This window comes from Mus musculus, chromosome 15 (genome assembly GCF_000001635.26).
Source record: "Mus musculus strain C57BL/6J chromosome 15, GRCm38.p6 C57BL/6J".
Classification (NCBI taxonomy): Eukaryota; Metazoa; Chordata; class Mammalia; order Rodentia; family Muridae; genus Mus; species Mus musculus.
The window spans coordinates 41,446,461-41,473,457 of record NC_000081.6 but is presented as its reverse complement, the minus strand read 5'-3'; the positions used below and the strand labels follow the sequence as shown (position 1 = coordinate 41,473,457).

Sequence of the window (26,997 nt, the reverse complement as noted above, 5' to 3'; positions counted from 1 at the left end):
CATTTTACAAAAGTGATGTTCATGTTTATCTCTTCTGCTTTTGGAAAAATTTGCTTTCCATTAGAAAAAAAATGATCAAGACGACATTTTTATTTCTGATTCCTGAAAATAAGTATTTTCATATGAATTACAAAGAAAATAAGGCAGGTTTAAATGTTTCCAACAAGGTTCAGCATTTCTCTATGTTCTGTCATAAAACCTCAGGACAGCCCTGAAAATCTTTGAAACTTTGAAACTGTCACTCATTTATCTTTTAAATCAATAATGACAATGAGTTTAATACACCAAACCAAACAGATACTATATATTTTTCAGTTTCCCAAGAGGACTTCATTGTATCATGAACTCTGTCATTGGTGTCTCCTATTTGAATCTCCTGACAATACCACTGCATCATGGATGCTGCATGAAGTTTGCTGGATAAAATTACCCTTGCTCAGGACTGGAGAGATGGCTCAGAGGTTGAGAGCACTGGCTGTTCTTCCAGAGGTCCTGAGTTCAATTCCCAGCAACCACATGGTAGCTCATAACTATATATAACATGATCTGATGCAGGTGCACATGCAGATAACACACCCATATAAATAAATAAATCTTAAACAAACAAACAAAAACCTTACTCCTATATGTAATAATATTACAATGGATAGAAAGAGCTAAATTGTGGTCAAATATGACTGCTTTCCCCAGAACCTGTAAAGTTTACAGCCTGATACACATTTTTAATTTTTTTATTGATAGAGTGCTGAAATCAACCAGCTAAACTATAAAAATGGACTAGTTGAATATATTTTACATAAGTATTAGAATTTCATATGCATAGCCTGGAAGAAGATACAAAACACAAATAAATTCAAAAATCCAAATTCTGGGGTCTGGCCTTCAGTTCAGTGGTAGAGCATTTTCTTAGCATTCTTAGAGTCTAAATTCCCAATCTCTGGCATTAACATGAAAAGACAAAATGAAACAACCTGTAAATAGTTACACCAATACATTAAGCTTAATTGAAATTAAGTCAGTTTATGAATCAATGACTCAAATATTTTGCCTCCAGGAAATGGGTCCATATATGGGGGCAAGTTTATAGTTTACAAACCACAAATAACATCCAAAGTTACAGGTTAAATGTATACAGGTTAAAAACCTCATTGTTGGTATTCTGCCTTACAGATTTATATATAAAATTATTACATTTTAAACCTAAGGATTTGAGTCTCTATGAAATAGTATAGTTATAAACTCTTTATAGTTATGTTATAAAGTCTTTTCATCAGCAGGAGTAAGAAAAGACTGGAAGAATGATATTTCCCTCACAAAACTCAACAGAAATCCTCAAAAGGATGAGCGTGGAGAGATCACTCCCTTGGTGGGAACTGAAATATTGATGCCCGCCCAGTGTTCTCAAGCTTAATTAAACTGAACCTGTTAAAATCGAAAATGTTGGGGAGCCTGCTTCAAGATCTGGAGCACTGGCTTGTAAGAAAGGCTAACAGAAGCAGGGGTGCCTTTTTGGTGGATATCTTTTGATCTTTCGGGCTGTCTGAAATGTCTCCCCATACAGCCCTAAAGTCACAGGCGAGTCACTGACCCCTCTGGACAAGCAGTTGCAGAACATCATAAAAAACAGTACTTTGTAGTGCATTTCATGTTGCCAATAGCACAATGTGGTGAATTAAAACACTTCTCTGAAGACATGAACTTCAGGTCCTATGTAAACCTGGAACATAGTGCACACTGAATACAAATACAGAGAAGCATAAGAAAGTGATTTTGAAGAGGAAAGTGTTTTTGATCACCCTCTGGTGCTAGAGCACTCTATCCAGAAAGAAAGGGCTGTCAGAGAAAGTGGCTTACTTATAGGCTTGGATAGGCACAGTAAAAGTAAATTAGGACTCCAGAGAACCAGAGGCAGTAGATTCAAAGAAAGTCTAAAGCCCAGTCCAAAACCATGTTCAAGAAAACAGGATAGATAAAATCGAAGAGATCAGAGCTCACAGCTGGGGGTTCAACAGGACCCTCAAAAGTTTAGGAAGGCTGATAGCATAGTATCTGTTTTATGAGATAATTTCTTAATTTATTTAAATCAATCTAAACAGTCTTATTTTCAACTATTCTTTATTTGAGTTCTAAGGGCTATAAACTACAATTATAAATAGTTAAACGGCTCAAACTTGATCTCTTTTTTTAATATTGTCTATCTTAGCCCATGCTATTTCTTTATCTAGAAAGATTTCTGTCCCTTATTCCTTGTCTCTTGCCATGAACTTGTCTCATAACAAATGTCTTCTCAAAACATCATAAGACCTCATGCAAGAAATTGTGTCACAACTGTCTTTATATACCTGTCACCTACAGAATCATGATTTACCTTTTGTCCTACTATTCTGCTTTTAAATATTCTTCTTTTTCTTACCAAATTAACTCGTTGTCCCAGGCCTCAAATCATCAAACAAAAGATGTTTCTTTATGAGTTCAATCCCAGTCTATGAAGCACAGGGTATGGGGTCTCAAAGTAGGCTTTCTTTTTTTTTTAACATATTTTATTCATGCATAAACCTCTTCTGAAATACTACTGAAAAACATCTCCTAGGCCTCTTCAATGTCCACCAATAAGAACCTTTACTGAGAACACCTCGTTTTTGTCAACTAGGAAATGTAAGAGCTAGTGCCTTATTGGAAGATTTTTCTATTTCAAATACTAAGACCATAAGCTTCCTTTCCAGAAGGAGAAACTAAAGGATCACGTTGCAGAAAGGAAACCAATCCACAGCAGAACTGCAGTGCCTGACAGTACGGTTCTCTTCCTTCAGGTAGGTCCGCATAGCTGGAGAGAGTCGATGACCATTTTCAAATGCTGAATTCTTGTCCTACCTCATAACTGCAGGTCTTTACTCAAAGCAAAGTAGAAAGTAGTGGGAGTCCCTACAGTGTCTGTGTCTCCAATGTGGTCCTTAAATTACGATGAATGATAAATTATGGGAACTTTGGAGCAGCTTTCCAGACAATGAATTCCAATGTGACTACTCAAATAGGACCCATAATACTTCCATGTGTCCTTAGCACTGAGCAAGCGACAGTTTCAGATTGCTAGGTTGTTCTCATTCAATAGAGTTTCACATAAAGTGTATTTTTAAAATTATTATTACGTATTTTCCTCAATTACATTTCCAATGCTATCCCAAAAGTTCCCCATACCCTCCCCCCCACTTCCCTATCCACCCATTCCCATTTTTTGGCCCTGGCCTTCCCCTGTACTGGGGCATATAAAGTTTGCGTGTCCAATGGGCCTCTCTTTCCAGTGATGGCCGACTAGGCCATCTTTTGATACATATGCAGCTAGAGTCAAGAGCTCCGGGGTACTGGTTAGTTCATAATGTTGTTGCACCTACAGGGTTGCAGATCTCTTTAGCTCCTTGGTTACTTTCTCTAGCTCCTCCATTGGGGGCCCTGTGATCCATCCAATAGCTGACTGTGAGCATCCACTTCTGTGTTTGCTAGGTCCCAGCATAGTCTCACAAGAGACAGCTATATCAGGGTCCTTTCAGCCAACGCTTGCTAGTGTATGCAATGGTGTCATCATTTGGAGGCTAATTATGGGATGGATCCCTGGATATGGCAGTCTCTAGATGGTCCATCCTTTTGTCTCAGCTCCAAACTTTGTCTCTGTAACTCCTTCCATGGGTGATTGTTTCCAATTCTAAGAAGGACACAGTGTCCACACTCAAAGTAGGCTTTCAACAGGTACTTGTTGGTTGAAAAGGTTGAATGAATCTTATAGTCCTTAAATAATGACTTGATATCATTAATATGAGAAGGAAACAAAAAGGCAGTTTCTTAAAACCATCAAGTAGTATCTATGCTTATTTATGTATACCATCCACAACAATCAGAAAACTCTCCTAGAATATAGACCAATTCTCTGGCGTGCAATTCTCTGAAAACTACAATGAGGTGGTGGTGGTGGTGGTGGTGTTGTTGGTGGTGGTGGTGGTGGTTTTGTTTTGTTTTTTGTCTTGTTTTGTTTTGATTTGACTTGTTTTGAGGAGGGTTTCTCTGTGTAGCCCTGGCTGTCCTGGAACTCACTCTGTAGACCAGGCTGGCCTCGAACTCAGAAATCTGCCTGTGTCTGCCTCCCAAGTGCTGGGATTAAAGGCATGCGCCACCACTGCCCGGCTACAATGTTTTTAATGTTTTAAATTTTTAACATATATTACTTATAAACTTTATAAGATAATGTTGCATTATATTTTTACACATGTATATTGATCCTGTTTGATCACTGATTTTTTTAAATATAGATCTCACATATAAGATAAAACACGGTATTTTTCTTTTTTAAATCTTGTTTATTTTACTTGGTCATCTATACTTTTATCCATTTCCTGATGATGATGATGATGATGATGACATAGTTTCTTCTCTTTGGCTGAAAATATTACAGTTGGTAACCTTTCTCTTACCCACTTCTCTGCTGATGAGCACACAGGCTGCTTCGCTAAGGGGCTAATGAGAATCGATCTGTTGTGGACACGACTCACAAGTGTCTGCATTGGATTTTGGCTTTTATTCCTTTGATACAGGAATTGGAATAGCTGGAGCATTCGTTGCTTCTCCGTTTTATTTTGTGAGCACTCTCCATATCGATGTCCACACTAGCTGAGCTCATTTGCACACCTACCTACAGTCACAGGGTTCTATTCTGCCCGACCCCGCCCTACATCATCACTGGGTTTTCTCGACGTGAACTGGCAGGACTGGGGTGAGATGAAATCTCAGGGCACAAATAATTTTCATTTCTTTTATGACCAAGAATGTTGGGGGGTTATTTTCACCTATTTATTGGACTTTTGAACTTCTTTGGAGACCTCTCTTTTTTAATTCATTCACACATCTATTGGTTAGATTATTTATTATTGTTCTGTTTAATTATTTGTGTTCTTTATGTACTCTGAATATTAATTCCTTGTCAATGACTAGCAGGGAAACATTTATCTCATTTTGTAGTCTGTTTCTTTATCACGGCAATCACTCACCTGCAGGGCAGAAGCTTATTCAATTGACTCAAACCATTTATCAATTCTTGTTATTATGTCCTGATCTATCCAGGAAGTAGCTGCTGATATCTGTAGCAGGGAGCGATGCCCCATGTTTGCTTCAACTGGATTTCACACTCTAGATCTTACACTGAGATTGATAATGCATTCTGAGTCCGTTTTTGTCCTGGGTGAGAATTTGCTTCATTTGTCTTCATGTTATTATGGAGTTATCCCACCACCCGTTGTTAACATCTTTTCTCTGACCTATGTTTTGGCACACACTAATATTCAGAGAGCTGTAGAACTACAGCCTCACTTCTGGGTCTGCCTGTTTGGGAGCCAGTGTCATGGTGTTTAACAAAATTTGGTATCAGGTATAATACCACCTACAACATCGCTCTCTTTGCTCAGGGTTGCTTTGGCTAATAGGGGATATTTTGTGCTCGCATTTGAATATGGGGATTTTCATGAATCTATTTAAAGAGGAATATTACGGGGGCTTTGACCAATTTAACACTCATCAGTATTGTCCTCAGTTGATAGAGTGTTCACACTGTATGCAACTATATATGCTGCAGTGCTATAGTGAAATAAATTATTAGTGATATGCTTTCTGTAGAAAGATTGTATGCAGTTATTCTGTCTAATATTGACTTACTTTGATGAGATGAAAAGAATGAATGGAGGTAGGCAGAAGCGATTCAACATATTCTGAGGCTTGTTATGACCTCTTTTAGTTATTATGACTCAAGCCCTATTCCAGAGGAAGGCTACAATGCCAGCCTAGGAACTTGAGATGGATGTGTTGAGTAGGAGTGCACTTTTGTGCTTTAACTCATTAGGATTCTGGGATTGCACTCAAAAACCATCTTAATCTAGCTTAATCCAAGCTTACTGTGTGTGCTTATTCATGTAAAAAAATAATCAGTGTGGTCTTACATGAATGCAAACATACATACAGCACACTTATCGTCTGATACATGGATGCATAAAAGTATCTTTCTCAGTGTCAGTGGATACAAGAGAAGGGTGAGTGGCCAGTTAGCATCCATTAGCAGAGACCATCTGGGAAAGCATGGTGCTTTTGGATGTGTTTAGTTTCTGTTGCTACTTGCTATTTTCTCAGAAGTGCTTCCTTTCCATTAAAGAAAATAAATAATAGTGGCTGTTTCAGATCAAATCAGTCATGTGCATATTCAATCTCTGAATATTTTGGCTCCGTATTCATCTCTGTACCATTTTAGTTCCATTCCACTTACTTTAAAAAAAAAACAGAAAGAAAGCAGAAAACATGGGGAAATTAGAGACAGAATCTATACTGATCATGACTGATTCCTATTTTAATAACTCATTTTTTCCCACAACCTGTGTTTGACATGCATCAGTAAACAAGAGCAAATCTGATAGAGACAGAAAGACAAATCCTATTTATTGTAAGAAAATGGTTTATTGCTTACCAACCAAATAAACTGCAACATTTGTTTGCAAGGTCTATGTGTAGTCTATTTCTGGATCACTGGCTTTTACAATAATAGATTCTCCATATTTGCCAAGGCGATAGCTTGTTAAAGCTCATCTCCATGATAAATCTCTGTACTCATTAGATGACCTCATAACTTTTTATTTCCTTAATCTTGAAGACTTCTACACACTCTTCCCAAGGTATTTTAGGCAAGGAACCGTGCATCTGTGAAAAAGCATCTAAAACCATTTTTACAGTGAATCATATGATTGCTAAAAATAAGAACCAACATGAAGTAGCTAGTGGAGGATATTTAACAAGTGATGATGCCCCCTCATTATGAAAAGTATCTAATGTAATATATAGCATATCTATATTACATATTCTATCAAAGAAAAATAAACTAAACTTTGTCTTTCCCATCGTAAGGTTTAATTTACATTATATTAATAGTAAAGATATCAGCTTCATCAATCACTCTATAGAAGTTGTTGTATTGGTAACACAGTAGTAGAATCAACCTCATTACATCTTTAGAAGAAACAATGAGTACTGTACAGAAGGCTCTTGGCAACTTCAGCCATTAGTGCCTCTGAAGCCAGTGAAGAAGCCAGTGAAGAAATCATTACTTATCCTCCTTTTATAGAAGTTACTTTTTCTCCAGGAACAAAACAATGTGAACAAGGCACATGTTACCGACTTGGATCCAAATAAGGACATAGAAAGTAAGCAGCTGTGTAAGAACAGTTGCACCAGAGTGAGTGAGAAGTTACACTTGACCTTGAAGTCCTCCTGCCTCAGTGTTATCTTCTCCTCTTTTGAACTTGCCTCGGCCTTTAATCTTCAGCCCAATGGCATTAAAAACAAATATCCACTGCTTCTCCAAGGGCAGGATGCCAGACAGCATTTTTGGTCTGAACAATGAACAGTGACTTCCATTAATCTGTGCAACCCAGGTGATCACTAGTGTTCAAGCTGTCCCAGGATGCCAAGGAGAGAACCAGGGCTCTATCTGGAGTTGATTACCTTCTCAGACAGTAGACACTGAAAATGTTAGTGGATAAGTTTTCTTTCTTGGCTTACTGTCTACAAAATGGGCTAATAATGCTATCCTCTTCCCATAGGTGATAGAGGAAAACCACAGAATACAGAGGCTCAACTATTCTAGTCATCAATAAACATTAGTGATGGCGTGCATTTTATTATTCCCATTATCAACATCATTGCTATCTGGAGAAGGTTGGAGAACCATTTATTATGTCCTTGTTATTTCTGCTTTTAGAACTAGCAATAGGATAGATACAGTCAGGGGACCCAGTTTGGGTGAATCTTGACAGAGGCATTGGTCACAGGAGTCAAGGAAGTCAATGGAGGAACAGAAAGGAGAGGAGAGGAGAGGAGAGGAGAGGAGAGGAGAGGAGAGGAGAGGAGAGGAGAGGAACGGAACGGAACGGAACGGAAAGGAAAGGAAAGGAAAGGAAAGGAAAGGAAAGGAAAGGAAAGGAAAGGAAAGGAAAGGAAAGGAAAGGACAGGGCCTGGGAGAACAACTCTTGGGTATACTCTCAGGAGACTTTATATTTAAGGCTGACCAGAACAACATGAGGGAGATCACCTGGAAGTTACCCGTGAAAACACTTCTGTTTGGAACCTTGCCTGATGATGGGCAGAGAACATGAACTGCAAGGGCTGATGAAAGAAGCACCTCTGGGGACTGTCACTGTCACTAGGAACAGCAGCCATAGCATGGTTAGGGTAGAGGACCTTGAGACTGTGAGTTCACTAGCTAGGAGCTGTGATTCCCTCTTCTCAGAAGAGCATTTGGCTTGCATTCTCCTCTAAGTTGTGGAGCCACGTGCAGTGCAAAACTGGAGACATTTTCCCTTTACCCTTCCCTAAGGGAAAGACTGATGTTTCACGCACCATTTTGTCTCTCTACCGAGTTCTCAGGTCATGGAACTAGGTACTTTTGATGTTATAGATGCTGTGGTGGTTTGAATGAAAATGGGTCCTCTAAACTGATAGGGAGTGATACCATAAGTAGGTGTGGCCTTGTAGGGATAGGTTTGCTCTGTTGGAGGAAGTGTGTCACTAGGGGTGGGCTTTGAGGTTTTAAATGCTCAAGCCAAGCCCAGTGACTCTTTCCTTACTTCCCAAGGGTCTAGGTGTTGAGCTCTCAGCTCCTTCTCTGGCACCATGCCTGCCTCAGTGAGCCAAGCTTCCTGCCTTGACAATGGACTAAACCTCTGAACAATGAGCCAGCGCCAATTAAGTGTTAAACCTCTGAACAATGAGCCAGCGCCAAGTGTTTTCCTTTATAAGAGTTGCAGTGGTCAACATAGCAATAAAACCCTAAGACCGAACCTCAGCATCTTGTGGGGAAAAATAAACTAACAAAACCACAAACAAAGCCAATCAAACCAACAAAAACAAACCCTGAAGGACAATCTAGGTACTCTGACTCAGCAAGAAACCTGGACTTACTGGAAGGTAAGTGGTCAGCTGGTAAAACATAATAAAGTCTTCAGATCCTTGCCAAATACCACATGTAAACTCCAGATTATGCTAAACAAGCAAGCAGAAGAATTACTAGATCTCTCTGAAGTCATAAACACTGTTATATAGTGAGCCATGCAGGCCCTACACATGGTATGTAAACCCTTGTCTCATAACTGAGATATTATCACTCAACTGCTCTCAGTTAATACAGATGGCTGAGAAACACAGTGTCATATTATTTAAAACTTGAAAGGACCAGAATATCTGCTGGTATGTGCAAACATATGTGCACAAACACAAACACAAACATGAACGCAAATACACACATGTATGCATATATCAGGAGCCGCACCTATTGAACAATGGGGTTGCATCAATACAACCTCAACCATGACAATACCAGTTGACATGACAAAATGAATGGGAAATTTCACAAGGCCCCACTCCTAGATGGACAGCTACAGGCAGTCAATGAATGCAGAAAGGGGAAGAATAAATCTCTCAAGGAGTGAGCTCCCTAATTGCTTATCCAATAACAAGTGGTCAGTCCTAAAGCCATACACACAAGAGCAACACTAAATGCATTTTCACATTCATTGGCACACACTTATGATAAACTGAATTTGAGAGGGAATGGAGTTACAGAAGAACGTGGAAGACTGAGTGGCATAAATAGAAAAAAAAAAGAGAATAAATCCAATAGAGCATAAAAATTAAAACTAAGGAAAGAAATGTTAGAAATATACATCTGACTGAAACTGATGTCATTTATTTAGAATGTCGGTCAGCGTAAACAAGTCTTCGCTTTGGTAGTTACTCCAAACTTGAGTTCTATCATGTCTAACAACCTACGGTAAAATTCCAATTGCCCAGGAGCCCCATCTGTTTGTACGACACAACCCCTGCCCCCTGCCCCCTGCCCCCTGCCCCCTGCCCCCTGCCCCCAAAGTTTCCAGCCAGCCACCAGGGTATGCTGTACATGAAAGTGTCCACAGGGCATTTCAACTTGCTGTTGGTAGAAAAAAATCTCAGGGAAAGGACAGATCTAAATGCACAGGACACTCCCCTGCTTCTAAGTGGTGCTTCCATGCACTTCTCACGTAAGACCAGGAAGCACTCCACCTGCCTGGAGCAGCTTAGGAGCCTCTGCTCTGTGAGCAGCGACACAGACTTAAGAGGCAACAACCGATAACAACTCCCCAAGCTTAGATAGTGTGTGAATATTGCTTACTCAACACACACCTAAGGCTGAGGTTGACCTGTGTCGCTTGTTTCCTTCTGTTTGTCTCTGGGAAGGCAGCTTGCTATGTTCTCACTTCACCAAGCACCACTGAACATCATGCTACCCCCATGGCATCGCTCAGACCTTTTGTGGGCACCATTTTCCCCACAAAAAGAGTAATGGTTTTCCCAGCAATTACCTGAGAAAGAGAAACCTGTTTTCCTTTTTTGATTGTATTTTGAAACCTTCTGGGAAATGGGGGTTTGACTATTCATAACACGTCTTGAAAAACTATGTTTCCTGGTCACTGGAAGACAATATGCAGCTCACTTCTTATTATAGCTTAGTAACCAGAGTCTATTTTTAGGTAAGTTATTATCTTATAACACTTCTTAGCAGAAATTATCCATAAGAACAAGCATTAGTTTAAGATAAAAATGAGTCTTAATAATAGCCTACATACCCCAGACTCCTTTTAGCCACAAATGGTCCTAAGTTACACCAATTTCATGTCTCTCTTCTGGAAGAAATAGTTAAAAGCAAGCCACTAGCATAAATTTGTACCCAAAATGTTATCACGGACACCCCATAATCAGAATTTCCTTTCTAATGTTTCAGTTAACAGTTAATCGATGGACTGAAAATAGAATATAGAATATTCCAGAACTTAAGAGAAAACACATACTTTCATGACAGTGTACCTGGCATAAGTGCTATACTTTACTGTTACATACTATTGTCAATCTTTTTCTGTGTTAATTTAGTTAGAGTAAACCTTTTCATACCTACACACATATACTAAAATGCCAGGCTCTGGCTGATAGAGTGTGCTGTGATCTCAGCATTAGAGGGTTGAGGCAGGAGGATCATGAGGTAGAAGAAATTCTAGAAAAATAATTCAACCCTGTCTTAGAAGAGAGCAAAGGGAGGGGCAGGGAGAGGAGGAGAAGAGGAGAGGGAGGGAGAGAGGAAAGCGAACTGAGAAAAAGAACAGGAAAAAAAAGTCTGCATAATGTTTAAGACTGGACTAAGTAGTCCTTAGTTTTGAGCATCCACTGGAGGTCTTTGGCCATCTGGGGAGAGAGTACTGGATAATTCTTCCATATTCTGTAAACTCTCACAGGACACTTGAAACACTCATTCACAGACCATACAGTGTATCTTTCCTGCCATCCTCAAAGGAAATGCCTGAGAGAAGCTGATACCTAGGATACCAAACAGAATGAAGCTGCATCAGGAACTTGTATCCACAATGATTTGGTGGCCTACTGAGAGCACAAATGGCTTTTCATTGCTGAGCAACTAGAATTATAGGATGAAGAAAATAATTTGTCCTTTATTACTTTACTGCTTGTCCCTCTAATATTGTTATTCAAGTTAGGAGCCATTATCAGGGTTATAATACCTTACTTGTTGAACAAAAGACCTAGAATGCCTCTTTTGAAAGGCAAATACACAGCAAAGGAGCAAAATGCATAGCAAAGTAGCGAAGAGTATCCATGGAGTTCAAACAGCAAGGCTGTAACTAGGTTGCAGCAAGTGATCACTTATGTTTGTTTCCTTAATGCATGGCAACAGTGTCTCCTCCTCTCTGTGTCTTAGGGATCTGCGATTCTAGTGCCTCAGAAAGTAGATAGCTTTTGTTAAAGCTTTCTATGCCACTTAAAGAAACCACAACAGAAAAAGTGCCCCTATCCTTTGACCCATCTTAAAACTCTTCCTGCCTCAAATCAAAAGAAACTGTGCTGTCTCCAAACCTCTCCTACCTGCTGCTACTACAGCATAGGATATTTTGCCTACAGACAGCAAGAATTCATGTTTTCTTTCAGTGACAGAAACAGAAACCCAATTAGCTTAAGCAGACATGGAAAATAATGTGTTTTCGGAGCCGCAATATTTAGGAGTCGCGGCTGCCTCAGCTAGGGTGACCCCTGGTTGGAGTTTGTGCTGTTACTTGCTCTGGTTTTCTCTAATCCAGCTTCACATTCCTTGAGTTTCTTCCTTTTCAGAATTCCATTCTAATATTGTTATTCAAGTTAGGAGCCATTATCAGAGTTATAATACCTTTATAATATAATAAAGATCACCAAGGTCTATAGAAAGAATCCTGACCATGCTAAAAATCTCACGTTAACGAGAGCACCTCTTTAATGTCCAACCACTCCCAGAGGTTTCATCTCTCATCATCCTTTAAAGATGTCAGTAGACAACTTTGACCAAGTCACACATAACTAGAGATGACAGTACAGTAACTGCTTAGACTGCACTGCAGCCCTTCGTAAGGAGAGACAAGGGTTCAGGTCACCTCACATCAAACAGAGGACTTAAAAGGTTGATTATGGACCAAAGCTGTTCATAAAAGGTTACACTGATTAAAGAGACATTCACATGGAGGTGCCTTATCAAAAAAGGAACCTCTGGAGAATAGATGGCAAGATCTTGTTGACATTCTGTTGCTAAGGATGCCAAGCACACAGACACAGATCACTACAAATGCTTCGGTCATCCCCTGAACATCTTCACTTGCATAATCTTTCAATGCATCTCACCATGCAGAATCTATAAAAGCTTTGTATGTCCGCTATTTGTTAGGTAATAAGGATCTGGGTAAGAAAAAGACTGACAACTGTGCTAACCTCATGCACATCAGAAAGTTTATATATGGGAACTCCCATGGTTGGCAGGTTAAACAGCATGGCCCTTGGTAATGTCCAATGACAAAGCACACCTAAAATTATAAAAGTGGTTCTCTGTGAGAAAAATATAATGAGGCTAGAGCTATTACTACATACCAATACTTAATAGTACAAAAGAGGCAGAGATGGCACTACTTTGGAAACTATATTTTGTCACTCTCACACATACATATGTATATTAAATCAGACTTCATTTTACATAGTTACTTAAATGATCTAAAAGTTTCAAAGACTTTTTATTTTAATTCAAAGTGCCGACTGAGGATGTTCTTATATAAACCAATATTTGGTCAGATTTGACCATGTCTTTAGGTGCACAGTTAGAATATTCAAATTTTTATCAATTCAAATACACACCGTATTAGCAACCCTAATAAATGCTGTGTGTTCAAGCCATTTTTATTCAATTACAATAGTCCCTCCAGCCTTTTATAATATAATTCAGCTAGATAAATGAACTTCAGCAACTAAAATTAGCAAGTAAATACATGAATAACTTTAGTAGCCCTCTTTTGTAAAACATCTGAAGTAAATGTTATTAGATATGTGTGTGTGATTCATTTACATATTACTTACATGACTAGACATTCTTTAAAATTAAAAGTTTGGAATTTCTCAAAGAAGACAAAAGCAAACAGAGAGAAGTCTCTCATCAATTCTAGCACTGAAGCCAGTCATGACCTACCCAGCAGTGAATGTGCGCACCTGTAGAAATGCACATGTGTAGTGTATATTGTGTCCGCAATGTGTAACAATTATGCCCTTCCCTTCAAAAACATACTAGACATCCTGCCTTTCATAATTCAAGCTATTCTAGAAAATACAATTATTTATATGTCAGTAAAGGGGAGCTAAACAGGTTGCTTCCTACTTTAAAGACCAGAATCCCCTACTTTGCCTAGAAGATTCTATTCTATATAACACTGCCTCCCCCCACTTACATTTGGTCTCAATCTCACACTCATCCCAGGCACTCAGAATATCTTTCGTTTTTGTTATGTACCACGCTACTTCTCTGCCAGGGATAGCCTTCTTCTCCTCTGACCCCCAAGCAGCCTTGAACCTACAGAAGCTTTCCTTCCCACAGCACAATTCTTGGACCCACCTGCTTGGCCCTCACAGCATCTGTCCAGAAATGCAACTAATGTCTCCCATATGTTAGGGGCTATGAGCCTTGCCTTTTATTGTCTCAAAAACACCTGCTGTGCACCTAATATATACCTGCACCTGAGATAATTGTTAGAAAGATGCTATGTGGATTTGAGTACACTGTACAAAGGGCTAAATAATGTTCCATGCAGCTTAACACTTCTGTCTCCCAGTAAATACATCGCTGCCAAATGTATTTGGATTTGGCAGATTTCACCATGACCTGCATTTCTGGAACACAAGATGGCTACAGTCTGACTATATTTTAGTACTTCAGGAAATTCCTAGATAATTGTGAGGTGTAAAGACCAGACCTAGATCAATGTTAAAAGTTAAATAAAGGCAGATTTTGCTCCAAAAGAGGCAAGCCTTCATAAAGACTCCAATAATAAAAAGAGCTAGATCATTTATCATTAGCACAGACAGGTATATGTATATGATGTGAATTTCAACCCATGGGAGAAGCATCCTTCCCATCGCTCCGGGGGGCCTAGGCAAGTCCCCTGAACCACTTTCTCTGCTGGCATTTAAGTCACTCATGTGATTCCTTTTGGCATGATAGCCCTTAGAACCACTAAGTTAAAAGCAAACACAAGTAGCATAATAGAGATGGTGGCAAAGGAAGAGGAATTCACTAAAATCAAAACTAGCTTTTCAAATGCTCGAGGAAATAAAAATTTTATCTAAAACTTGGAGAAAAATAGCCATGATCTATGTGGTCCGGCACTCACATCAGTCATTTAGAGAGTCTCAGACATCTGAGGTTAGACCTACTAAGACATACCTGTCACCACAGCCTCTCTCTGAACCATGGGTTCCAAAATCCATAGTCATCAGTGTGGGATGGTGGGAAACCCTTGCTCCAGATGGGGAAGGTGATGAGCAGCTCCACAAGCAAGTCCTGTGTGCCTTCTAGGAGCACTGTTTCCTTACAAAATGGAGCAGGGGACCCAGTGGGTCAGGCACATGTGACCAGTGAAAGCACTCGATAGGTCTGGTTGTCTGCCCCAACTCATACATACCAAGTAGAACTCACCAGGAGCCAAAGAAAGAGCTTAGATTCTTTATCATTTATTTTTATATTATAATTATATATTTTTTCCTTCTCTTTCCTCTTCCAACCACCCCTAAATACCCCTCCTTTCAAATGTATGACCTCCTTTTCCATAAATTACTGTTATACACATACATGTATATGCTTATAAATATATGTTCCTAAATATTGCCTGTTCAGTTTGAATGATGTTACTTGTATGCATGTTTTTAGGTGACCATTTGCTACTGGTTAACAAATTGTGTGTTCTTCCCTGGGGAGGACAATTCCCCCAATTCTTAGAATTCCTTAGTTGTCCGTAGTTCTTAGAGTAGGACTGAGGTCTTGTGGCCAGTTCTTCATCCACTCTGGCATGTCTCTAGCAATCTATTAGAGCCTATAACCTCTAACATATACAGTACTTGAACAGAAAGTCCCCAAATTTAAAGGGACTAATGTGTGTCATAGTATATACACATGTAGTAAAATAATATTTAAGACTATTCCACTGAAACCTGAACTAAAAGAATTCAAGAGCCAACAGGGATGAACAATAATTTCAACACTACAATGGGCATAAATGATTGCTGAAAATATCTGCAAATGACTGTATATGATATTAATTGGTAACAAAGTCATATGTATATTAATACTGGTATGGTTTATAAGCCAAAGTCAAAATAATGAAACAGTAAATCCTATTAAGAAGTTAGTAAACTGTGAGGAAAACAGCCTGCTCCCCACCAATGTTCATTTACTAACGAAACTCTTCTCATGACTGACAGCTTCAATGCAAAAGCTTGCGTGAGAGAGAGATTTGCTTGATCTTGAAGAACGTTTAACTTTAAATAATGTCTAATCATGTAAGCTCAGGATTTGGAAAAAGTTGCACATGTGTTTATAAAAACATTCAACTTCTAGAACAGAAACTGCTTGCTTCTAAGTAGCATTGGACATATAACAATAATAAATCAGACAGAACTCAGATATTTTCCTTAGGACTGCAGTTACTTGGTGCTGGCTTTGGAGTGTGTCCTGATAATCCTGCTAAGCTACTCCAGTTTTCCACAGAACCATTGTGATTGACTTCCCAGTCTTTCTGTTTTCTGAAAGTGCCACAACTTGATAAAACTGCATGTCTCTGCTCCCTAGGGTTCTACTCAATGCTCGTCTGCACAGAGATGGACCCAGAAATATCCCTTACATTCCCTTCCATTCTCACCTAACAATCTAGCCTACGGAACGTGCTTGTCCACTATACTGTGCTTATTCATTGCTAAAACAATAATATATGGGTTCTTTCTAGCTTGTGGCAGTAATGATCACAGCTGTATAGACGGTGAGGGTCTCTGGATCCAGCCTCAGTCTTAGGCCCTGGGTCCTAGATCTCTCATTAGATTTGCTCCATCTCTCTATCCCCTCTTTCTCAAGTTGTGCAAAAATCAGTTCTGAATTTGATCCAGACCTTCACTCTGCATAGTCCAAGAATCCCAAGCCCAATCTTACAAATTCCTCTCCCCAGGAATATGTTGTATTGACAGGAGAGAGAAATATTGAGATGTATCTGAAATCGATGAATATTCTTTGGTTAGAAGCTCACTAGATATACACTGTGGGATCCATGGGAGGACACGGAGAGAATATGTTGTCTTTGCCTTCCAGACAGCTATTTAGATAACACACTCAAGCTTTCTTTGGGAGGTGTTATCAGTATTGGTTTATGTGTTTGTTTTCCTTTTCATCTAAATTTACCACGGAAGCAAGGTGCTCGAATCTGCTTGCCCTCCTCCTTTCTTTGAATTCTGTCTTGAGGCCAGGAAGCCGATGATGGCACACAGCTAAAACTCATTTGTATCTGCCATGGGGTTTCTTTCCTGCCAAGCGTTTCTTCATCCTTTCTCCAATTCCTTGGACTCCCCCATAAGGATCATAACAGTGATCTTCTGTATATATGATCTCCTCTTTTCTATTTGATTCACTTAAGGAATTTACGGATTATGGCATCCCCTTTATCCCTTCCCCTAAATAACACAAATCACTATGTAAAAGTTTGTCCATTTGCAGACTTTATAACGCATTCATTATTGTCTTAGCAAAGCTATGTGTTTCAATCTAAGAAGCTAATGGAAAATTTAAGAAATTAATTTATAACTTCCCATCAAACTTTGCAAACTCTTAATCCTCACTTCAGTTAATGCTATTAAAATAATGTATGAACTCCATCATGAAAAAAATAAAAATAAAAAGTTTTCACAATAATTGATGACCAAGTCTGAAATGTAAGATTCAATGTACAGAATAATGAACACTGTTGTTATATTGTCTGATTTTTCCAGAAATCAAATTTGTCTGATTTTTTTAGAAATCAATGATTGTCACTATCTAACTTTTAAGTTTTCCACTGGCTTCATCTTGACTGAAATAGAAGATATTCAATAATAATAATTATTATAATAATTATAATAATAATAAGCTGCATTATACTTAGCTAAGCATGGATAAACTTCAAGAGACTCACCCAGTGAAACAAATGGGGTCTTTCCCTGTTAGAAATTAGTTTCTGATTTCAGGATAACTAAAATCTAGATCCTCGTCATGTAAATGGCCTCCTGCTGTCTCTGTTGCACCTCCTCAATCGGGTTTCTAACTTAAAACTACTAAAGAATGGACCAAAAAGAGCATCCCATTAAAAGCTTGCTCTAACAATAACTTAATTGTATTAAAAAAAAGAAAAAGAAGAAGCCTTGAGTGTCTTAAAAAATTTAAGATCCCAAAATGATATAACGGGTAATAAATGCATTGTTGATTTCTGTAGTATTCCCATTTTAAATAGATGTATTTGTTTATGTATTTTTGCAGTGTTGGAGAGTGGACATGTGGCCTTCTATCAGTGACAAAGCACTGTACCACTGAGCTATGTGCACAGCCTGAATTGATTGTTAAATAGCCTGCCCTTCAGTACTGGAAACTGTTGGAAAATCCAACTGATACAATGACATACCACAAGTAGATCACATTTATAGTGGCCTCAGTGCTAACTTTAAAAATGTAAACAAACGGAAATGTACTAGTCCATTTGGAAACACTTCAAAATAAAGCAGCTACATTTATTTATATGACTAACTCATTTGGATGAATGGAAACAAAAGAAAACAAACTATTTTTTAAAGCCATTTATCATGGTCAACACTCTTCTCCCAAATGTGTGATGTGTACTTATGACTTTCCATCAAGGTGATCTATACAAAGAGTTAAGAATAGATACAAGGAAAATGTTTTAGTCCATTCATATGTGAATTCAAAATGTTCTGCCACATTTTATCTTAGAAAACAGCTGCAGCAGGCAAGCTTTTTCTCATTCTTTTTTACAGAATAATCCCACTAAGAAATGAATTTTTTTTAATATATGAAGACCTAACAAATTGACCTTAGTGGAACACGAGCTGGCTAAACATGCTTGTGCACACTTAAAAGCCAGCAGCGATTGTCATGCTGGTGTTGCCACTGTCTTAATTTGATCAGTCGCACGACCTTGGTGTTTGGAAGGATGGTCTTTCCCAAGAGAACTGGCTAAAACCAAAAGCAGGGAGAGCAAGGGCAGGGTCAGAGAGCAGCCTATCAGAAGTATTCCGTGCAGTGAACACGTGGCCATAGATAGGCCTATGTTTACTACAGTTGGAACACTGAAGCAGTACTGGAAGCCAGGTTGGGTCAGGATCAAGGAATGAATTATTATTTGCTAATAGCTTATATAATGACTCCATCTCCTGACTTTTGTCAGAAAACAGAAGAGTGATCCGATCAAGTATCTCATGAAAGAAAGGCTATCAACACACATTTATTTATCGCAGTGCCTACCCACACAGTCTAGCATTGTCCACTGAAGAAGAGAACTAATGTGTAGGGGCTCCATGTATCTCAAAGCTCCAGAAAAGTTATTAGAAACACACCATCATTAATGATGCCAGACTTGATATATTTTAATATAGTCAAATCCCGTAAATATAGCAGAGCTTGTTATATGTTAATCACGACCCAGGAAATGAATGTGCAGCTCTAACAGGATACCTCTGACAAATAAACTTGCATTTTGAAAACCTGAAATTCTTCAAAGATACACAAAGCAATAACACTGTATCAATTTCTAAAGCATAACCATCACGATACGACAACTATCAACTAATGCCAGTCTTGAATTTTCAAATAAAAGTGTCCTAATTAAAGGATATTATCCATAGCTTCATATTTCTTTTGAGATACAGTTAATTTAAATACTATATTCGTCCCAAACAAGATAAAACAAAAAGGTCCTTGATCATTTTAATCACTCTCTCTAACACCATAACCAAGTCCATATATAACCAAAAATAACCGTTTGTCACTTAAAGACGAGGAGCGTCAAGCTCCATGGACTACAAGACTCCAGTTTGAAGTCACCAACTGGTAAGGACTGCTAGGTTCATTTGCAAATCTACTCAGCCTCAGCCCTTGTGCCTCTTTCCTTGGAAATGTGAAGGTAGTACTCTGGCTCAACTATCAGTCTGCTTACAACACAGTTATTCAAATCAAAGTTGCTGAAATCAGGGTTCACGATCCAGAAGGCTGAGTTCTGTGTTTTTTTAGCTAGTGACAGTCCAGACAAATGTCAAGGGCATAAATTTTTCCTTGAATAAAATGGGCTGCTGTCAACACCAGCCACTGTGCTCTCAGTGATAAACAGCACAGCACAGGCCTTTGCCTTCTTTAAGAGGCCAAAGAAACTCTAAATTACAAACTTATAAGGCATTCTGAGAGCACACAATACCACATCCTGAATATTCTGAGGATAGAAAAGGCATACTATTGAAGGGTGAAATCTTTGGGAGGTGTGTCGGCCTCCTTGTTCCTTGTAATAAATGATCACAAAGGTAAAGATCTTCCACAGGGAAAATTTCATCTTCCATAAGTTTCTATTCATCAGTCTTAGCAATGATAAACCCAAGTGAGACTTAGAACAGATCCTCTCTTTGCCTTTGCTACAGCATTGATTTCAGAATCTGCTTACTGACGCTCTTGAATTCACCAAGGCCAGCACACACTGAATAAATCTCCTGCCATCCCTCCTCCCGCTGGGACAATGATTGACATGTCAGCAGGCACCATGTTTGCCTCTACAGGCAAAGAGTTGCCATGCTAGCTCACTGTCTCTCAAAACCTGTACCCTAGTCGATCGTAAATGTGGGCACTATCTGCAGTTTATTCCTCAAACAGAAGAAATCAAATGCTCAGTTTTCAGACATTTTGTTCATCCCAAAGAGTACAGCACAATGCTATAGGCCTTAAAATGTGTGCTTCAAAACTTCTACTGCAAGCATCACAGGACAGAACTGATTTGAAATTCTGTTTCATTCTAACAAACACTACCTGCTATGCAATGGTTGTAAGAACTGTAAACAGACAGGCATGATCTAGCCAACAAGTCTCCGCACAGGAAAACTATCTTTCCTCACTCAGATGTCAAACAGAATCAATAACCATTCCTACAGGATAAAAAAAGACAGATGAGATCTCACCCTTTTCACTTCAACTCACACCCTCTCCTGCTGTCCCTTCTACACACACACACACACACACACACACACACACACACACACACACACATACACTACAGTCCTTCTCCTTAACAGTTCTTTTTAGCTTTCTGCATTTCAGAAACTCTTCAGAAGTCTCTTAAAGAATCATTATGTATCTGCTCCAAATTAAAAAATGAATATTCATCTTGTGTTTCTTTTCATAAATACATTTTGTGACATGCATAAAAATATTATTCTAAACAGACTTAGTTTTATAAACTGGAAATAATGCACAAGGCAGTTTGTTGCAAATCCAAAGACGTCAAGTCATGGACAGTCTCCTGTTGTCAACTCTCAAATCCTTTGAATTGTGTTGATACACATGCCTATCATTGGCTCCTATCCTATCTGCTATACATTAATATCAGCAAGGATAGGCTCCATTCTGAGCCTGCCGTTGCTCTCACTGGCTTTCTCTTGGAGATCTATCCCTCTCAACACCAATATCAAGCAACTCAGCAAATTAAGCCGGTAGCAAGCCAGCATGGAAATTAAGCCTGGCTTTGTGGAAAACCAGGGCTCACCCCACAGCCATCTTCGCAGAGACAAACCTAATGTGTTCCACCAGGACAGAGATGAGAGCTTTCTGTTTGCACACACAGGAGAGAGGGAGGGGCTACCAAGGACTCCAGGGACTTGGTAGGCGAGGTGCATAAAGTCTCTGCTGGGCGGGAATCCCTCTGGGATTTTAATGGCTAAGAGTGCTGGCTATTAGAACAAGGGAGGCAGGAGATGGCTTTAATGATCCCTTCAGAATGAATCCGAAAGGAACCAACAGATGATAAACAGTGTTGATAGAGGGAAGCCAGGAGAGCAATAGAATCAATCCCTGAGCACAGCTGGATGTACTCAGGGCCTTGGTGTGGTAATGGCACAGTCCTTACCTAGCAAATGCTTTCGGTCTGGCATGCAGGCTCTGTCAGGACAGCACCAGATCTCATCTCACTGATGAGTGCCAGCTATTGTTCATCTTTCCTAGGTAATGCATTGTGCTGCTAACCAGGAAAGCTTGTTGTCCACAGTACACACTATTCTGTTGGCTTAATACGGAAACTAAATACAGAAGAATGATCTGGGTCTCCTACCTTTCTGTGTAGAGATCCGGACACTAAAGCTTCTCCCTGGAATAGTTCATGAGACTTCAGCTAAAAACGTTTCCTCGCTGATTCTACTCGATCACTCACGAAAGGAAAAAGTGATAATTGTTGTTTTCATTTCAACTTACAAATTAGCGTTTTCTTTTTTAAAAAAAGCAACAGGGGACCTAGTGAGTCAGTGCAGAGTAGTCCTGTTGTCAGAACTGCTTGCTTGGGTCACTTCACAAGTGCATAGAACCAGCTTTTGAGGAATGCCTAGTTTAAGTTTTTATTATTATTTTTCTTTTTTAAGATTTGTTTATTTTTGTTTTATGTGCCTGAGAGTATGTGCACCATGAGCACGCTTGGTGCCCACGATGGGCACAAGAGAGCATCAGATCTTCTGGCTCTGGAGTTACAGGGGTTGTGAGCCTCACATGAGTGTGGGGTAACAAATCCACCTCCTCTGTACCAGCACCACATGCGCTTACCCTCTGAGCCATCTCTTCAACCCTACAAGACACTAAAAGCCAAAATAAGCTTCTGCCAATAAGTAGATCCCATTACCTTAAAATAAGGTGTGGGGCATGGTACCATTTTGCAATGAAATCTCTGAAAATTAGTGTTTGTTACTGAGATGAACTTCAACTTAGCAATATCTAACTTTTTTAAAAAAAGAAATTCTACCATTTTTTTAAATATTTGAAACATTTAAAAAACCATTTGCTTTTGTGTGTGCACATGCCATGGCAGGGATGTGGTAGAGGTCACAGGTCACTTTTTAAAGGAACCATTCATAATCCTAGGAATACTGAAAGCCATGGTTTCTAATCTGTACTGACATCCAGGGCTGTACAACTGTGGGGACTATCTAATTCATCATCAAATGCTAATGGCAATTCCAGCTGTAACCTGTGAGATGCCCATAACACCCTTCCCCGAAGTTGATGAAAGCCAAAACAACGTCTCCCCTGCCTGCTAGGGTGCCTCTGTTGGAAGGCCCTCAGCTGAGGCCCTGTGCTCTTAGCCTATCAGTCATTTCCACTCCTGGAGTGAGGCAACATCATTTCTCTCCTACTTTGACTGACATTTCTTTTATCCTCTGGGAGACATCGCACCATTTTTAATGCCTTTACCTTAGGGCAGCAGATTCCATGGACTGTTTGCTGAAGCTTAGCCATGCTTAGGGACAGCTCCTTCAGAAGAGTTGTCAAGTTATGCTCCACTTCAGAACTCTCAACTCGAGAAAGTAGCCAAAGGGCACATACAGTCCTTTGTAGTCAAAGGGCTCGACGTTAGGAGGAAGGATAGTCTTATTTCAAACTAAATTTAGCATTAAATAAATACAGCCTTCACCTCTACACACTCACAAGATCTCCAGTCTCCTGTCTCTGTCTCTGTTGAACACCCATTCCCAACCCTCCCTCCCTCCTCCTTGGACATCCCCTCCCCCCAACAACTCCCCCAATTCAATGCAGACAAACACACAGTTATGTTTTATTAGAACTATATTCTGAAGGAAAAAAAACAATCACTTATTTTACTTTGATATGATCTATACAATCAATTAAAAGCTCACAGTAATAGAAGTGAAAGATAACAGCAAAAAAAAAATACCCCCTTATTATTCAAATTTCCCACCTTCCAGATCTCTATAAAAGTAGATATATTTTCAAACAGTGACGTCCCCCTCCCCCCAATCTGGCCCAACCAATGAGGTAAAAAGGGCAGCTCCTGGCCACTAGATGAGTACTCTCTTTTTGTTATGTCACTCCATAGGTCAGGCAAGACTGTGAAAACTCAAAAAAAAAAAAAACAAAAACAAAAACAAAAACAAACAAACAAAAAAGGCAAGAAAGAAAGAAAAGAAGAAAAGAAAAGCAAAGGGAAAAAGCCCACATCCCACTCCTCAATGAAGTTCTGGCTTCTCTTCTTCTGAATACTGACACCCTACCACCACCACCACCACCAAGCACACATGAGCAAGCGCGTGTGTGCGCGCGCACACGCACACACACACACAAATGCACCCGCACGCACACACCCCTCAATTTGATGTGCTAAACATATCAGTCATGACACATAATCAGAGACCGATCCTCTGAAACAGCAGTCTGGGACCGCAAGTCGAACCCTCCTCCGTCCTTAGTGCACACAGATGGCCCCGGTTTCCAGCCCCTGCTTCAGCTTCATTTCCTACTCCAACAGTGCAGCTTTAAAAGCTGCCCACCAACAAACCATGCTCAGCTAGACAGAGCTTGAGAAGACGTGGTCGTGGTGACACCCACCTCTTCATTGCCATTTCTCAACCTGGAACCTGCAGATTCTTCTTGATTCATGTAGCTGGTGGGTAAAATCTCTGCTAGTCAAATGGACATTTTATTTTGCAACATAATTTCCGATGCTTATTGAACTAATCTGGTCTTTCCCTTCGTAAGTCATTGATTTGCATGCCTGGAACTGAGAGGAAGCCCCCCCACCCCCCTTCAAAACACAGGTAAGTAATGGTCACTGTTCCCAACCTACTCACTGCCTCTCCCAGTCCATTTGAAGCTACCTGCTTACGGAATCCACAGATGTTATGATCATCATGTCCTTTGAGAAGGCCCCATGATTCCAGAGCCCCTGTGACATCAGGGACTTCTCAGATTCCTTCCCTGAGTAGAAAGATGGGAACAACCCTGCCTGAGATGCATCCTCTAAGCACAGAAATCAGGGGAGACAAACAGCATCAGGTTTCAAATAAAAGGTAACCAGAGGGAGGCTATGGAAACCCATCACTGGGCCAGAAAGAATGTAACCAGCAAAAGGAGGCAGAAGACATACTGGAAGCGGAAGCACGTTTCCCTTAATCCTGTCCTGGACCACGTCCAGAGTCCTGATCTCCCAGTCGTGGAGACAGACTGCACAGCTCGGAGGACCCCTGGCCTGCACCACGCACCTGCAAAGCGCATGCATGTACACCCCCTGCTGCGTGTTGCACGCTGCAGACTTCTACCTTACTAACCAGCCCAAAACACAAATTCCCCCTCCCCATAGGAGACTAGGGATCCCCTTGGCCTAGAACACACACCACTCCCCCTCTGTGTAACGCACAAACCCAGCCCCACATTGCTTAAAAGGAACCCGGATACACAATCCGGTAAGCGAAAGCACTGGTGGCTCCCCTTAAGTGACTACCTTCCTCCCTGCTTCATCTCTGTCCAGGATCCTAGGAGCCTCCAAACCAGATAGGAGATGGAAGAGGAACCTCAGAGAAGTACCTCTAAACCTCTACCATGGGACTTGACTCACGGAAGCCTCCAACCCTATGCACAGGTTTGCAACTCCCCTTCCTCCCTATCCTAGGCATGAATCTACCCCACTCCCTGCTCACATTCCCCCATATCCCTCATCACCTTTCCAGCCCTCCCTTCCAGGCCACTTTCTAAACCCGCTGGTTCTCACAACGTGTTGCCTCACACACTCCCTCCGGAGGCTTGAATTAAATCTGCCTCTTTCCATCATATCTACCTAAGCTTGTTCTGATTCCCCGAATTAACCAAGTTCACCCGCCCATCAGGCGCCCACTGACCCTTCCACTGGCGTCCTTTACTCTCCTACAAATCCGCTTTTCACACGCCCCACTTTCCATCTATCTCCCCTTCTGTCATCCTGGTTCAGGACACACCGCCCTTCTATTTTGCTCTCTGACCCTCTGTCAGTCCTAGGGACACCACTTTCCCTTTTTGGCTGTTCCCAGGCAGGTCCCTGCTCTCCAAACCTTCCCTTCCCCATCGGGCACTAGCCGGCTCCTGGCCTGCCGGGTCCGCTCCCTCATCCGCGGTCCTTCTTCCTTCCAGAGTGACCCACACCTGAACCCTGAGCCAGTCCTACCCTCCGGGGTCTGCTCATTATAGCTTTTGCTAGAGCATCCTTGTAAGCAGGAGCTCTCTACCTGCCCAGCGGTTGGGAGAAGCGCGGGACTCCGGAGGCAGAAGGCTGCCCGCTCTCCGGGTGTCCAGGCGCTCTTCCCGCTCGCCATCCCCAGCTCCCCCAGCGCCTAGCCCTCGCCCCGGCGGCGCCCAGCAGCCGCACAAACTTACTTGCGGGTCGGCGGGAGGGGGCTGCGGCGAGCGGTGCGAGCCCCGTAGCGGCGAGTGCGCCCCTCTCGGTGGGGCCGGGCGGCGCTGGCACTGCGCTCCCGCGGCCGCGCGCGGACTGCGCTCAGCCTGACGCAGCCCAGCTCTGCCCCCACCGCCGTCGCCGCCGCCGGGGCCGCGGAGCGCTTGCAGACTTGCTCAGTTTCCGGACCTGCCCGCGTGGAAGCTACCAAGAGCCATCCGCGGCGGGGGAGGCGGCGCCGAGCTGCAGAGCGACGGCCACGAGCTGGAGGCGACCACGCCGGCGGCTCCGGGAAAAGGGGGGGCGAAGCCCTGCTAAAAATAGCTCCTGCGGAAGGAAGCTACCGGCTGCCAGCGCACCCCCTTTCCGCGCGTCCCCGCAGCGAACTCTCGGGCTCCGGGAGCTGGCGTCCTCCTGGACCCCTGCCCTGGGAAACCGTGCCCCAAGAACAGACACCTGCCAGGGTAGCCAGAGCAGAGTCCCAACTCCAGGCTGCGGGGTATGGCACCCCTTCCCGTCCCCGGTCCCCAGAGCTGCCCAGCAGCCCTAGCCTCAGGGCCTTAGACAGAGACATCGAGAAGATACTGGTCTGAAATTATGGGAAAGCTCCTCTGCTACTGACTTACCAAGAGGAAGAAAAAAGTTTTCAGGGTTATTCTGGTGGAATTGGAACGAGAAATCAAGGAAGGCGGGCAAAATACAAAGATCTGGCCAAAGGGTGAAGGTATGGGGCTGTGGGTTGAAAGGGGCTCTGGAAAGATCTCCTTAAATACAAGAGTAGGCTGGGCTTCTCCCCGACTTCTATTTCCGCAGGATTTTACATAATTAGTTGACACTCAGCCTGACCTTGGAGGCACTGTTCCTGTTGCCTGAACTGTAATTTACTTTCCCTGCCTGCTGCCTTCTACTTCCACCGCTCCCACCTTTCCAACTCTGCCTGGGAAATTATGAGAGAGGAGTAGGGGTAGGGGCCAAAGTACAACTAGGTAGACTGGACCTCGGCCCTTTCTTGAAGGAAGTCGGTCCCTTTGCCAAGATGAGACTGCATCAATCCGACCAGCAAATCAGCCCAAAGGCCTCTCAAAACCTGGTAGTGAGTGGGTTCTCACT

At 41.3% G+C, this 26,997-nt stretch overlaps 1 protein-coding gene across 5 annotated transcripts in view; it reads right to left on the bottom strand.

Moving 5' to 3' along the window:
• Oxr1 (oxidation resistance 1) overlaps nt 1-25,976 on the bottom strand; it is a 413,570-nt gene extending 387,594 nt beyond the window's left edge. For 3 of the 5 annotated variants that reach the window (NR_152565.1, NM_001130166.1, NM_001358978.1), the window contains exon 1: nt 25,869-25,976. The gene's annotated coding sequence lies outside the window, so the exon portion shown is untranslated. Of the gene's footprint in view, nt 1-24,071; nt 24,356-25,868 lie in introns of those variants that run through there. The other 2 variants (XM_030248362.1, NM_001358977.1) reach the window with 2 other exon arrangements.
• Nucleotides 25,977-26,997: the final 1,021 nt, after the last annotated feature.